This window comes from Antennarius striatus, chromosome 16 (genome assembly GCF_040054535.1).
Source record: "Antennarius striatus isolate MH-2024 chromosome 16, ASM4005453v1, whole genome shotgun sequence".
Lineage (NCBI taxonomy): Eukaryota > Metazoa > Chordata > Actinopteri > Lophiiformes > Antennariidae > Antennarius > Antennarius striatus.
Window position 1 is genome coordinate 19,852,654 of NC_090791.1, and position 12,653 is coordinate 19,865,306.

General features: G+C 43.7%; 1 protein-coding gene across 4 annotated transcripts in view; it reads left to right on the forward strand.

Annotated features, from left to right (window-relative positions):
* septin12 (septin 12) overlaps positions 1-12,653 on the forward strand; it is a 43,005-nt gene that overhangs the window by 21,202 nt on the left and 9,150 nt on the right. The window contains exon 1 of one of the 4 annotated variants that reach the window (XM_068336475.1): positions 8,509-8,602. The exons of 1 other annotated variant lie outside the window; for it this stretch is intronic. The gene's annotated coding sequence lies outside the window, so the exon portion shown is untranslated. Of the gene's footprint in view, positions 1-8,508; positions 8,603-9,660; positions 9,832-12,653 lie in introns of those variants that run through there. 2 more of the 4 variants (XM_068336476.1, XM_068336474.1) reach the window with 2 other exon arrangements.

Here is a 12,653-nt window from a genome sequence, read left to right on the forward strand (position 1 = left end):
GTGTGTGTGTGTGTGTGTGTGTGTGTGTGTGTCTAAGGATGTTGTCTCACCTTTGGGAAACATTCTTTGTCTACCATGTCTACAAAGCAAGTTTTCAGCATTCTCCCAACTGAAAAACTGAGTGAACGTAATCTTTATGGAGCGGTTGGACATCAGCCTGTCTAAACTTTACTGTACATCAAACCTATCTGTGGTTATCCTTTGCCAGCAGCTTTAAACATGATTTGACATCGGAGATTCTTCAGGAGTACGTGTAACTTTTGCTGCTGGTGTCTCCACATTTATGCTTCTCTAAGTTTGAATTACCGGACTGGTTTCTCACTGGTTTAACACTGTTGTTATAGCGATGGAAGCTGAGTGGTGGTGAACCATGGGCTTGTGCTCAGGGCTATGGTGACCCATCCTCCTTGGTTTCCTCCCAGTGGGCTATCTAAGAGGAGGCATATACCAGACTGGCTGCTGGGGGTAGTAATCGTCTCGTCTACAATCACTTTTCAGCTTTGGGGTCACTGATCTGCTGGAGCCTATTCCAGCTAACTATGGGCGAGAGGCGGGGTACACTCCAGACGTGTCGCCAGCGCACCTCACATAACCGTCTTGCTGTGAGGCGACAGCTCTATTCGCTGTGCCACCATGACGCCCATGTGGGCCCATATTTACATATTTCTCAGGTCAAGAGGCAATGTCTTCTTTAATAATATATTGTATGACATTTAAGGCAAATTCTACCTCATGATCAGAGGCATCTACTGTAGGTGTGAGGGCACCACACCCCTGCAACTCAGTGCAGAAAACAACTCTTTTCCTCATTCTTTACGTCACATGATGAGCACCTTTGCAAGATGTTCGAGCTGACTGTTCATGAGCCTTGATGAGTACAAATCCAGTTTGAAATATGGAGGAGGGCATCAAAGAAGATCTCCCTCATTCCATGTGACCTTTACATGACCACCCCACCTTAACCTACAAAGCAACCATTATCTCCAGCAATTATCTCCTCTCCAATGAGATTCACTGCAGGGCATTCTCATGATGCATGTTGGCAGATCCTTCTATGTGTTCCGAGGCCTCGGGGGGCCAGAAGTCTCTTATAATCCCAACTCAGAAAGCAGAAGAGGGTAAGAAAGAATGAGGAAAGAGTTAATGAAAGAATTAAAGGAATTAAGGGGGGAAAACTTAGAAAATTCCATCCTTGTGTTCCACAGGAACAGTAATGTTCAGTCCTGTCTCTGTAGCTAGAGTCTGTTTGAATTAGTTTCATCAGGGAAGTGGATGATTTAGAATCTTCTCCAGGGTAATTCTACCACGGAGCTCAACTGAGATCAGGATTATGACACGAGTCAGTCTGTGTCACTTCTGTTATGAAACCTCTTCCTTTGACTCATTGACAGAGCTCCATATTTCTACAGCTGCCTTCTAGCAGCCCCTAGAATATTGATCGTTGTGTGATTTTTATCCAATCGACACAGACATTTTCCACAATCAGTGAAAAAAATCTAGAGTGTGTCAAACAATGATAATGGATCCTTTGAAACATTCTGGATCTTGGTGCTCTGTGAATGTTGTGTTCCTGTAGCTTGACCTACATGTATGTAGTTTATCCAAAGACACACACACAGCACTTGTGTTATGTTTTATTTCTGCAAACAAGGTTGATGCTTATTCCAGATCTAATGATGCTGCTGCTATCACAGTGATCTCACAGTCCACACCTACCCCATTAGCTGTCCCCTCTAGATTATATCAGCCCAAACTCCCTATGTAATTACCGATGGGGATGGGGATTTTGCATTAAAACATGTTTAAAAAAATCTATTATTATAGAGTTTATTGCTTTTTTTGTTGTCCTCCTGCTGTTGTTGGTCTGTCATTTTTGCAGTCTGAAGCCCTGTGCTGCCATCTAGTGTGTACCACTAAAAAGTGTAATACATACAGCACTCATGATGATGTGGCAGTTGTGCTGTTCTATGACAGCGAGTCATGCAAATGGAAGTTTTTCCATCTATACTAGTAGGTTGTGTCTTCTTTAGGCCTTGTCAAAATATCCTAGAAGCCACATGATTGAAAAGAATGACTAAGAACACTGATGTCATGGTGATGCCAGTGTGTCTCAGTTTGATCTAGAGTAGGGGTGTCGAATTCAAATACATGAAGGGCCAAAAAAAGAAATTTGCTACAAACGGAGGGCCGGACTGGTTCAATGTTTAAAACATATTGAAATGAACACAGCCTATTGAACCAAGGGCTAACACAGTGTATAGTATTTAATCTTCTTCTTTTCCTTTCGGCTTTTCCCTTCAGGGGTCGCCACAGCGAATCAGTGTCCTCCATCTAGCCCTGTCCTTTGAATCCTCTTCTCTCACACCAACTACCTTCATGTCTTCCCTCACTACATCCATAAACCTCCTCTTTGGTCTTCCTCTAGGCCTCCTGCCTGGCAGTTCAAAACTCAACATCCGTCTACCAATATGTTCACTATCTCTCCTCTGGACATGTCCAAACCATCTCAGTCTGGCCTCTCTGACTTTATCTCCAAAACCTCTAACATGTGCTGTCCCTCTGATGTACTCATTCCTGATCCTATCCTTCCTGGTCACTCCCAGAGAGAACCTCAGCATCTTCATCTCTGCTACCTCCAGCTCTGTCTCCTGTCTTTTCCTCAGTGACACTGTCTCTAAACCAAACAACATCACTGGTCTCACCACAGTTTTGTACACCTTTCCTTTCATTTTAGCTGAAACTCTTCTATCACACATCACACCTGACACTTTCCTCCACCCGTTCCATCCTGCCTGGACACGCTTCTTCACCTCTTTTCCACACTCTCCATTGCTCTGGACTGTTGAGCCTAAGTACTTAAAATCCTCCACCTTCTTGATCTCTTCTCCCTCTAACCTCACTCTTGCACTTGGGTCCCTCTCATTCACACACATGTACTCTGTCTTACTGCGGCTAACCTTCATTCCTCTCCTTTCCAGGACAAACCTCCACCTCTCTAGCTTCTCCTCCACCTGTTCCCTGCTCTCACTGCAGATCACAATGTCATCTGCAAACATCATAGTCCATGGAGATTCCTGTCTAACCTCGTCTGTCAGCCTGTCCATCACCATAGCAACAAGAAGGGGCTCAGAGCTGATCCCTGATGCAGTCCCACCTCCACCTTGAACTCCTCTGTCACACCTACACACACCTCACCACTGTCTTACAGTCCTCATACATGTCCTGCACCGCTCTAACATACTTCTCTGCCACTCCAGACTTCCTCATACAATACCACAGTTCCTCTCTGGACACCCTGTCATCAGCTTTCTCCAGATCTACAAAAACACAATGCAGCTCTGTTTGGCCTTCTCTATACTTCTCTATCACCATCCTCAAAGCAAATACTGCGTCTGTAGTACTCTTTTTTGGCATGAAACCATACTGCTGCTCACAAATGTTCACTTCTGCCCTTAGTCTAGCTTCCACTACTCTCTCCCATAACTTCATTGTATGGCTCATCAGCTTTATTCCTCTGTAGTTGCCACAACTCTGCACATCTCCCTTGTTCTTAAAAATGGGCACCAGCACACTTCTCCTCCATTCCTCAGGCATCTTCTCACTATCTAAGATCCTGTTGAACAACCCAGTCAGAAACTCTACTGCCACCTCTCCTAGACACTTCCATACCTCTACAGGTATATCATCAGGACCGACTGCCTTTCCACTCTTCATCCTCTTCCGTGCCCTCCTCACTTCATCCTGACTAATCTTTGCTACTTCCTGGTCCACAACAGTCACCTCTTCTAGTCTTTGTTCTCTCTCATTTTCCACGTTCATCAACTCTTCAAAGTACTCTTTCCATCTTCCCATCACACTACTGGCACCTGTCAATAGGCTTCCATCTCTATCCTTAATCACCCTAACCTGATTAAGGATAGAGATGGAAGCCTATTGACAGGTGCCAGTAGTGTATATTATTTAATGATTAAATGAATAAAGCAATATTTTGTTATGGGTCTGTCAGTAAATTCAAATAGAAACATTTTCAAGAGGCCAACAGCAAAAAATTAAATATCCTTCAAAAACAAAATGTTTCTTAATATCAAAGTAAATGCATAAATGAAATTGCATGCATTATAAAGTGAAAATGATTTATTGTGCTGCTCAGTACTCTGACTGCTGATAAACAATGAAACCAAAGCCCGCTTGCTGCACTGCAGTGACTTCCGCTACCGTTGCATTGTGGGGAATGTAGTGTTGTCTGCAAAACACCAGCAGGCGGATGTGGCCTAATAGTAATTTAATGTCATCCAGGTGGCCACAAATAATCCATCATGGGCCACATCTGGCCCGCGGGCCTTGACTTTGACATATATGACCTAGAGACCATGAAGCACTGGATCTAGAATGCACCGTCGCTTTTCTTCAGAGGGATTGTGGGTAGACACCCCCTGGTGCTGTTCACTGATGGAAAAAACTGTGAAACAGTGATGACGTGTGAAACATTTGTGGTTCTATGCATGCAATTAGATAGATAGATAGATAGATAGATAGATAGATACTTTATTAATCCCGGAGGAAATTGTATAAATTGTATATATATATAATTGTATATATCCAGATATTGGTGCTCTCCCACCAAAATAATGACGTTGGTAGTTCTGCCATGTTAATTGCCAGTTATTAGCATTGGCATGCTAGTTACCAGCTAAAGGTGAAGCACAAGCTTTTCATTTATCATTCAGAGTGACATTGAAGGAAAGGTGGATAGGAATGGATATACAGTACACTGAAAATGATAGATGGAGAAATGTTGGAATCCCTCTGTTCAACTTCAGGAAGTCAAGGTATTGCAGGATGCAGTTCTGTGTTTAGTGCCTCATCACACCACTGGGGCTCTTAACTAGTGAAGATAAGTTAACTTTATTTATCTGGCACCAAATCTTGACAAATGTTTCCTCAAAAGCAGAGATCCAGAGATGCAACAATCCTCCGTGAGAAGGAAATGGAGACAGTGTTGTATGAAAAATCTTCTTGGTGGTCTTTTGCATTGAGTGGTTGGGTTTTGGGAGAGAGATTGATGGTGTGAGAAAGGTGGGGAGCATAGGTGGAGAAAACATGCAGGAAAAGGGAAACCAAATTGTGAGATTATAGTTTGTAGGTTTATTGTTGATATTAATAGTAATTTTGCACACATGATGATGATGATTCTATTCTGCTTTTGGAGACTCGAGGGATCAAACGTAGCCTCGTTTTCTAGATGGGTAGTCGGGTACTGCAGCTGGTGAAGTACGGTATGCTGTATGCTGGTTCCTGACCAGGCGTTGTGAAAGATTTTAAATTCTTTGCACAGGGAACCAATGAAGACAGGCTAATATGGGAACAACAGATATAATGACAAATGATAAACTTTATACTTATTTGGAGAGAAATGTCTTAATGATGCTAGCCTGAATTTTTACTAGTGTAAGCTGTTTGAACACCCTTTCCAATATACTATTTAGTTTGATTAACTTTCTGTGTGATATTCAGTTTTTAGAACTTTGGATGAGGCTACAGTTGATCTGTTTTCTAGTGACAGTCATCTCATACGTGGATCCTTTCTTCCATGTGGTTCTTCACTAGTAACTAGATGTTAGTGAGAGCCATTCTTTCCCATCAGGACATTTTGAGGTGAACCACATTACCGTTAGCGTTTATTTGGTGTGTTGATTACAAATTGGCTGCTTGTCTGTCATGCAGTTTAATTTGTGAAAAAAAATGTTTACAGTAAAGTTTCTGTTTGGTTGGTGAATGCAGGAAATCTCATGGCAGCTCTTCATATGTTTTACTGCTGCCCAAATTTATTTTAATTTTGACTTACTTGTTAGTATCAGTATGATTGATAATTAATAACTTTGTGTTTTATGTTGGAAATTGTTATACAGCGTTGGGTATTGTACGGTATTTCAAAATTCTCTGCCTCAGGCATGTGTTGATGTGAACTAGATAGACAAGTGAGGAGGTTGACTAAATTATTAGGAATAATTGTGTCAGTCTGTCTGTCTGTCTGTCTGTCTCTCTGCCTGCCTGCATGCCTGTCTGTCTGTTCATTTGTACAGAATTCAGAATTATAATGAAATAGGGGTCCCTTATGAGCTCATGTAAAGCTCTATTGCATGTGTGTGTGTGTGTGTGTGTGTGTGTGTGTGTGTGTGTGTGTGTGTGTGTGTGTGTGTGTGTGTGTGTGTGTGTGTGTGTGTGTGTGTGTGTGTGTGTGTGTGTGTGTGTGTGTGTGTGTGTGTGTGTCACATTCATTGGTGTATTGCATGAATAAACAAGTGTGTGAGGAACACATACAGAGGGTTGAGCATCCTGTTCATTCCTGTTAGAAGATTGTGATCTACTTTCTTTGCGGTGGGGGGGGGTCTAGTTTAGTTTTGCTCCACAGAGTTTACAGGAGGTTTAGACAATGCAGTCTTCAGCTCCCATTCACCAGAGGTTATCTCCTCTGGAATCCCTGCCTGGATCTCTGGTGTGTGTTGGAGTCACATTGTTCAGGTGCTCTTTGACACCACTGGAGGGCAGCGTTTAATCCACGGGAGCACACCGTTACACTGAGTAGCAGCAGCTCTTACAGCTATCACACCCCCACTCCAGCAAAAATACAGCATCGTAGTCCAGGTGTGTGATGACGGGAGTGAAAATTAATAAAACCAGTAGGAAAAGTGTTGACAGCTCTGACCAACGAAGAAGAGAGTCTGTCCCCTGGTCTGTTTCTGCATATTCCTCTACCTCTGACTGTCAACAGTCTGTCTGTGTGTGTGTGTGTGTGTGTGTGTGTGTGTGTGTGTGTGTGTGTGTGTGTGTGTGTGTGTGTGTGTGTGTGTGTGTGTGTGTGTGTGTGTGTGTGTCCTCTTTCTCTACATCCATAAACCTCCTCTTTGGTCTTCCTCTAGACCTCCTGCCTGGCAGTTCAAAACTCAGCATCCTTCTACCAATATATTCACTATCTCTCCTCTGGACATGTCCAAACCATCTCAGTCTGGCCTCTCTGACTTTATCTCCAGAACCTCTAACATGTGCTGTCCCTCTGATGGACTCATTCCTGATCCTATCCTTCCTGGTCACTCCCAGAGAGAACCTCAGCATCTTCATCTCTGCTACCTCCAGCTCTGTCTCCTGTCTTTTCCTCAGTGACACTGTCTCTAGACCAAACAACATCGCTGGTCTCACCACAGTTTTGTACACCTTTCCTTTCATTTTAGCTGAAACTCTTCTATCACACATCACACCTGACACTTTCCTCCACCCGTTCCATCCTGCCTGGACACGCTTCTTCACCTCTTTTCCACACTCTCCATTGCTCTGGACTGTGTACCCTAAGTACTTCAACTCCTCCACCTTCTTGATCTCTTCTCCCTGTAACCTCACTCTTCCACTTGGGTCCCTCTCATTCACACACATGTACTCTGTCTTACTGCGGCTAACCTTCATTCCTCTCCTTTCCAGGACAAACCTCCACCTCTCTAGCTTCTCCTCCACCTGTTCCCTGCTCTCGACAAAAAAACAACAACAGGCAAACCTAAAAGTAACAAGTATTCATGAGCCTTCTCAGAAATTAACTTGAGTAAGACTAAAAAATCTTTGCCTTGGAAATGTATTCGAGGAAGAGTAATAAGTATGAAAGAATTCTAGTATGTGAGTAAAGTGAAAATCCTCAGAATCTGTACTTAACTCTTTGGCTGCCAGCGCTTTGTAGCAGTTGATCTCCTTTGGCGGACTTTCTCCAACGCTCCGGACATTTATCAGTGTTTTCTTTTGTTCTCGACGGAATGCAAGATGCTTTACTCGGAGTGACACTGTTCGCTCGCAGGTCGGCAGCTTTTCTGTCTTCCTCTGAGTCACCATCCTCTGTTCAGTAACTGGATCAATCACTAAATTCCATCATTAGAAGCCTGATTTTCACTGATATGCTCCGCCAGACCGTCCCCCAGCTCTCCCTGTTGACTTTCAATGGCAGCCAGTGAGTTAAGTACAGTACTTAAGGAAATTTACTCCGTTACTGTCCACACCTGCCATTCAGTCTGTGTTCACTACTGCAAAGCCAGATTTCCTACCAAGATTTTCATGTCGGGGAAAATGGCAAAATAATTTTTGAGAGTGACGTCACCGTCCTTGTTAAATGTCATTGCTGCATCTTAAATGAATAAGCATAAAGAGATGTGAACATGTGGTTTCAGCTTCTTCTGTCTGCTTTCTTCTGGAGAACACTTTTAGTGTTACGGTTTGTTGAACTTCATTAAATGTTGTCTGCATATATTTACGTGTGCATTGGAACAGTGAGACGGTAACTGAACAGCATAACTGTAATATGCAGGAAATGCAACACTATGTTTTTGTTGAGAAAACTACTAAGCAGGAAACCTCAGCAGGAAACTGTTTCCCCAACTTCAGGAAATGCATCTTCCACTGATAGTACACACACACACACACACACACACACACACACACACACACACACACACACACACACACACACACACACACACACACACCGTGCCACGCCCCTTCACACACTCAGTGATATGACATTTTGCCCAGTTGGACACGTGTGTCAGTGCTGGCTGCTAGAGGTAAGGTAAGGTGAACACGGCTCTCTGTTTTCAACCGTTTTCAAGCGGGTGACCACCTCTCTCTTTCTCCATGTGTGACATTAAGCTGTTAGTGGGACTGTCTTTGTTCAGTGGTCGGCGTGTTAGCGTTGGTGCCTCACATCCAACCTGACGGCATGTCTGTTAGTTAGCATTTCAGTACCACCATCAGAAAATACTGATTATTATATTGATCTTTCTAAACACAAAACTTAAGAAAAAGACATGAAAATTCAAGTCACGGTTTTAAAGATATGTCTAACTCTACATTTTGAGGAAGCTGGTCACTTCCCTGTGTGTAACAGTGTGTGCAACAGTGTCAAGTACTGCTGTCATTGTGTCACATAACAGCTGCAGCTCATTTAAAAGTACCTCACACTCCACATCAACAGGTGAAACCATTAAATGTGATCTGATCCTCTGAAACTGCATCTCGTTCTTTACCACGTGTTTATAATTTAGGGGGCGTGGGGCTTTTTTACAAGGCTGGAATGCATTAAAATGATTTTGGTTCTTTTACATGGGGAAGAGTTTGACTTACGAGCTCAGACAGGATGGTTTGAACTCGTGTCTGGAGGTATATTCTATTAGTATCTATAGCATAACTCAAAAACTGTTCAGTATTGAATGGGGGGGGGGTTCTCCTCTAGCAGTAAATATTAACAACAATACTTCAATACTTCAGCATCTTCATAAACAGCTGATTCAGGTGGTAAGACAGGCCTGATGGGGTAACATTCTGATCTGGTACAGAGGACTCAGGACATGTTCACGCCTTGAGACAAGAACAAGCTTCCCGCCTTGAACAGGCTGTGCTAGAGACGGAGGAGTGACCGCTCAGCCCCCTCTGGATAAATGATTCTGAAGGGGGGCGGGGGGGCAGAGGGGAGCATAGTCCTTGTCCTGTTGGGGATTAGTGCAAGCTCCTTGGCTCATTTGCATGTGAATGGATCCTAGAGCTGCTTTTAGCCACCAACACCCCTTTCCCCTCCCTCTCTCTTTTTGTCTCCCATCCTTTCTCCACTCAAGCTCCTCCTGACATGAGGGAGAGCTGGGGAGGGGGGGAGTCAGGCGGTCAGTCAGGCAGCGAACAAGAGAGCAAGACCATCACTACAGAAAGAGGAGTTTGTAGGAGAGCGTTCTTCCATCGTAGGCTTTTTGGAGACCTCTTCACTGCCGTCCTGAGAGTCCCACTGTTGACTCTGAAGGACAGAAGGTAGGGCTTTTCTAAATCTTCTCCCCTGTGGCTCATGGTGGGGTATGGGGCTAACAATGGAGGTTGACAGGACTGGTTCACTTTGGCCGTTAGTGGGGGAAGCAGTCTCTGCTGGCATCTTTTGAACCGTTGTGTAGTCTGTTCTGGATCACAAATGCTTGGCTAATTAGGTGACTCTGAATAGTTGGTAGTCTACACTAGAGTCTACAGTATGTGACGAGGACTCATCTATCACTTCACCAGTTCAAGCAGCTTCAGTTAATTATATGAAATAATGAGCACTTCACCAAACGTTTAGTCTTTCGGAGAAGTCAAATTTTCACTCAACTATCTCGACTAATCTTTACGTTTGTGAAAATGCACAAAGATCCATTATAAGAACTGAATTTTTAGCTATACCAGGTTGTACGTTTGACATGACATGATCTTTAATAGGTTCTACTGAATGTAAAACTCGGTGTCAGCCACAGAAGCCGGAACAGTTTGTGGCATGAGACATTTTTTTGGGGTCGTTGTGCTGGAAGCTAATGAGACGTTCACACATGCTTCACCCACCACTCAACCACTTCATCCAACTCCTGCCTGGGGTGTCTCATGGTAGCTGTGTCAGAAACAGGGCAGCATTATGAGCGATGCTCCTGTGCTTGTTCTTTGGCCATCATTTTCTTCAGAAGGATAAAACATGAAACCGTTCTGGCTATAATATCAACACATTTAAGTGTCAGTCACTGTCTCCTTGAATGGAGTGATCTTACACCACTGTGGTGAGAAGACACCCCCCCACACACACACACTCTAATTACACACCATTTGGTAACTGTGAGCATTTTATCAGTGATAGAGAGAATCTCTGTTGCAATACAAATGTTTCAGCAAGCAGAGACTGCTGGCCTCCTGGTACCTATCTGAACCGCTTGAATATTCATGGAGGGGGGCTAAGCTTTGTCCTGTAGGTGAAAGGATTGTTACCTTTGAGGTTCACTGAATAAACCTTTTAATACACAATCCATCTCACTGACATCTTCAACACAACCCAGAGAAAATGTTAAAGGAGCAGCAAGGGACCAAGTTTTTCAGCAGAAGAGGTTCTGCTGTGCTTGATTGTGTTTCCCCTTCACACAGCCTGTTAAAGTAGGACAAGTGTGCTTTCTTGGGTATAAACCCAATAAAGGTTTAATGGGGGGTTTTTTTATCTCTCTAATGGCACTGGAATTCATAGAAATGCCACAGAATCTCATATGTCTGAGGCATAGAAAGACAGGAAGGATGTGATGTTTTATCAATGAATCAATCAGGTTTTATTTACAAAGCGTTTAATCATGGCAACAGACATTTCAAAGTGCTTTAACAGACAGAAAAACCCAAAAGAACCATCCAGAGCATTAGCGACAGTGGTGGAGGAAAACTCCCTCATTGAGGAAGAAACTCCGGGCAGGACCGAGACTCTTTTGGGCGACCATCCGCCTTGACCGGTTGGGTGGAAAAGAAATACAATGAAGATAAGGACAGGGTAAGAGAAAGAGAGACAGGGAGAGAGTGGCAGGTAGGCTGATAGAGTCAGTGTCTTTATGGTTATAGTTAGGAGATTTGATGCAGGCGCCGAGGTGGGGACGGGAAAGTCAGGCTGTGTTCATCGACTCCTGGGTTGTTGCCTTCAATACATATTCCATATCATGTTGTTAGTTAATTCAAAGCACAATGGCTGCTTCATGGATGACTGTATGGCGGCACAGAGGAAGAAAGGCAGCAAGACCCCAGCAGATGGATAGATGAGGGGTGGTACTGGTGGGATTAGACGAGCAGGTCCACAGATGATGGGTGGATGAGGGGTGAACCTGTGAAAAACCTGTGAGGACATAGAGCACAGAGACTCCAGAGAAGAAGTCGAGTTAGTAAGGTGTGATTGGAGACTAGGAGAGAGAGGTCAGAGAGAAGGAGAGAGGACCTCAGTGCGTCTAGATGTTGAGTCTAACTTAGCAACCTAAACCACCTTAAACTTTTTAAAAAAAAATATTTTTAGTCTAGTCTTAAATGAGTGGTTGTCTGTCTCCCACACCGAGGTAGGGAGGTGGTTCCACAACAGAGGGACTCAATAAAGAAAGTCTCTAGCCCTGTCCTACTTTTGTAGATTCTAGGAACCACCAGTAGGCCTGTATGTTGAGAGCGTAATGCTCTAGATGGATTATAAGGAACTAAAAGTTCCTTCAGATAGGTCGGTGGCGAGCTACGAAGGGCTTTGGAAGTGAGGAGTAATTTTTTTATCTCCATCCTAACTTTGACAGCGAGCCAGTGCAGAGAATCCAACACAGAAGAAATCTGGTCTCTGGTACCGGTCCTGGTCATGGGAACATGGGCAGCAGCATTGTGGATTAGTTGAAGTGTCTTCAGTGAATTATCAGCATATTATATCTGCTGCTCAACCAGCAGTGTCATTAAAGCAGCTAGTGGCAAGTAGCAGCTAATTTGGGGAAGACAAAACTCAACCAGAACCAAACTAAAGCTGATAGTGGTGCATTTAAAAGAGGGACGTAACTCCAATGTTTGTCTGAAGGTCTGGAGTTATTGGTCAGAACAGAGCCAATCAGAATAGCTCAGCTGGCAGATGCTCTGAAGATATAATCACCTCTTTCTTCCATCTTTTCTCTGAACGTGGACTTTAACGTTCAGAGTCTGCTCACCTGACATTAGACAGACGGCAAAACATTTTAATGATCCCAGAATTGGTATAATAGGTCGAGTGGCATTTCCACGACTGTTCTCTGTTCCACTGGTGTGTGACTGGTTTTCACCACTGATGACCAAGTGAAGTTTTACAGGCCACC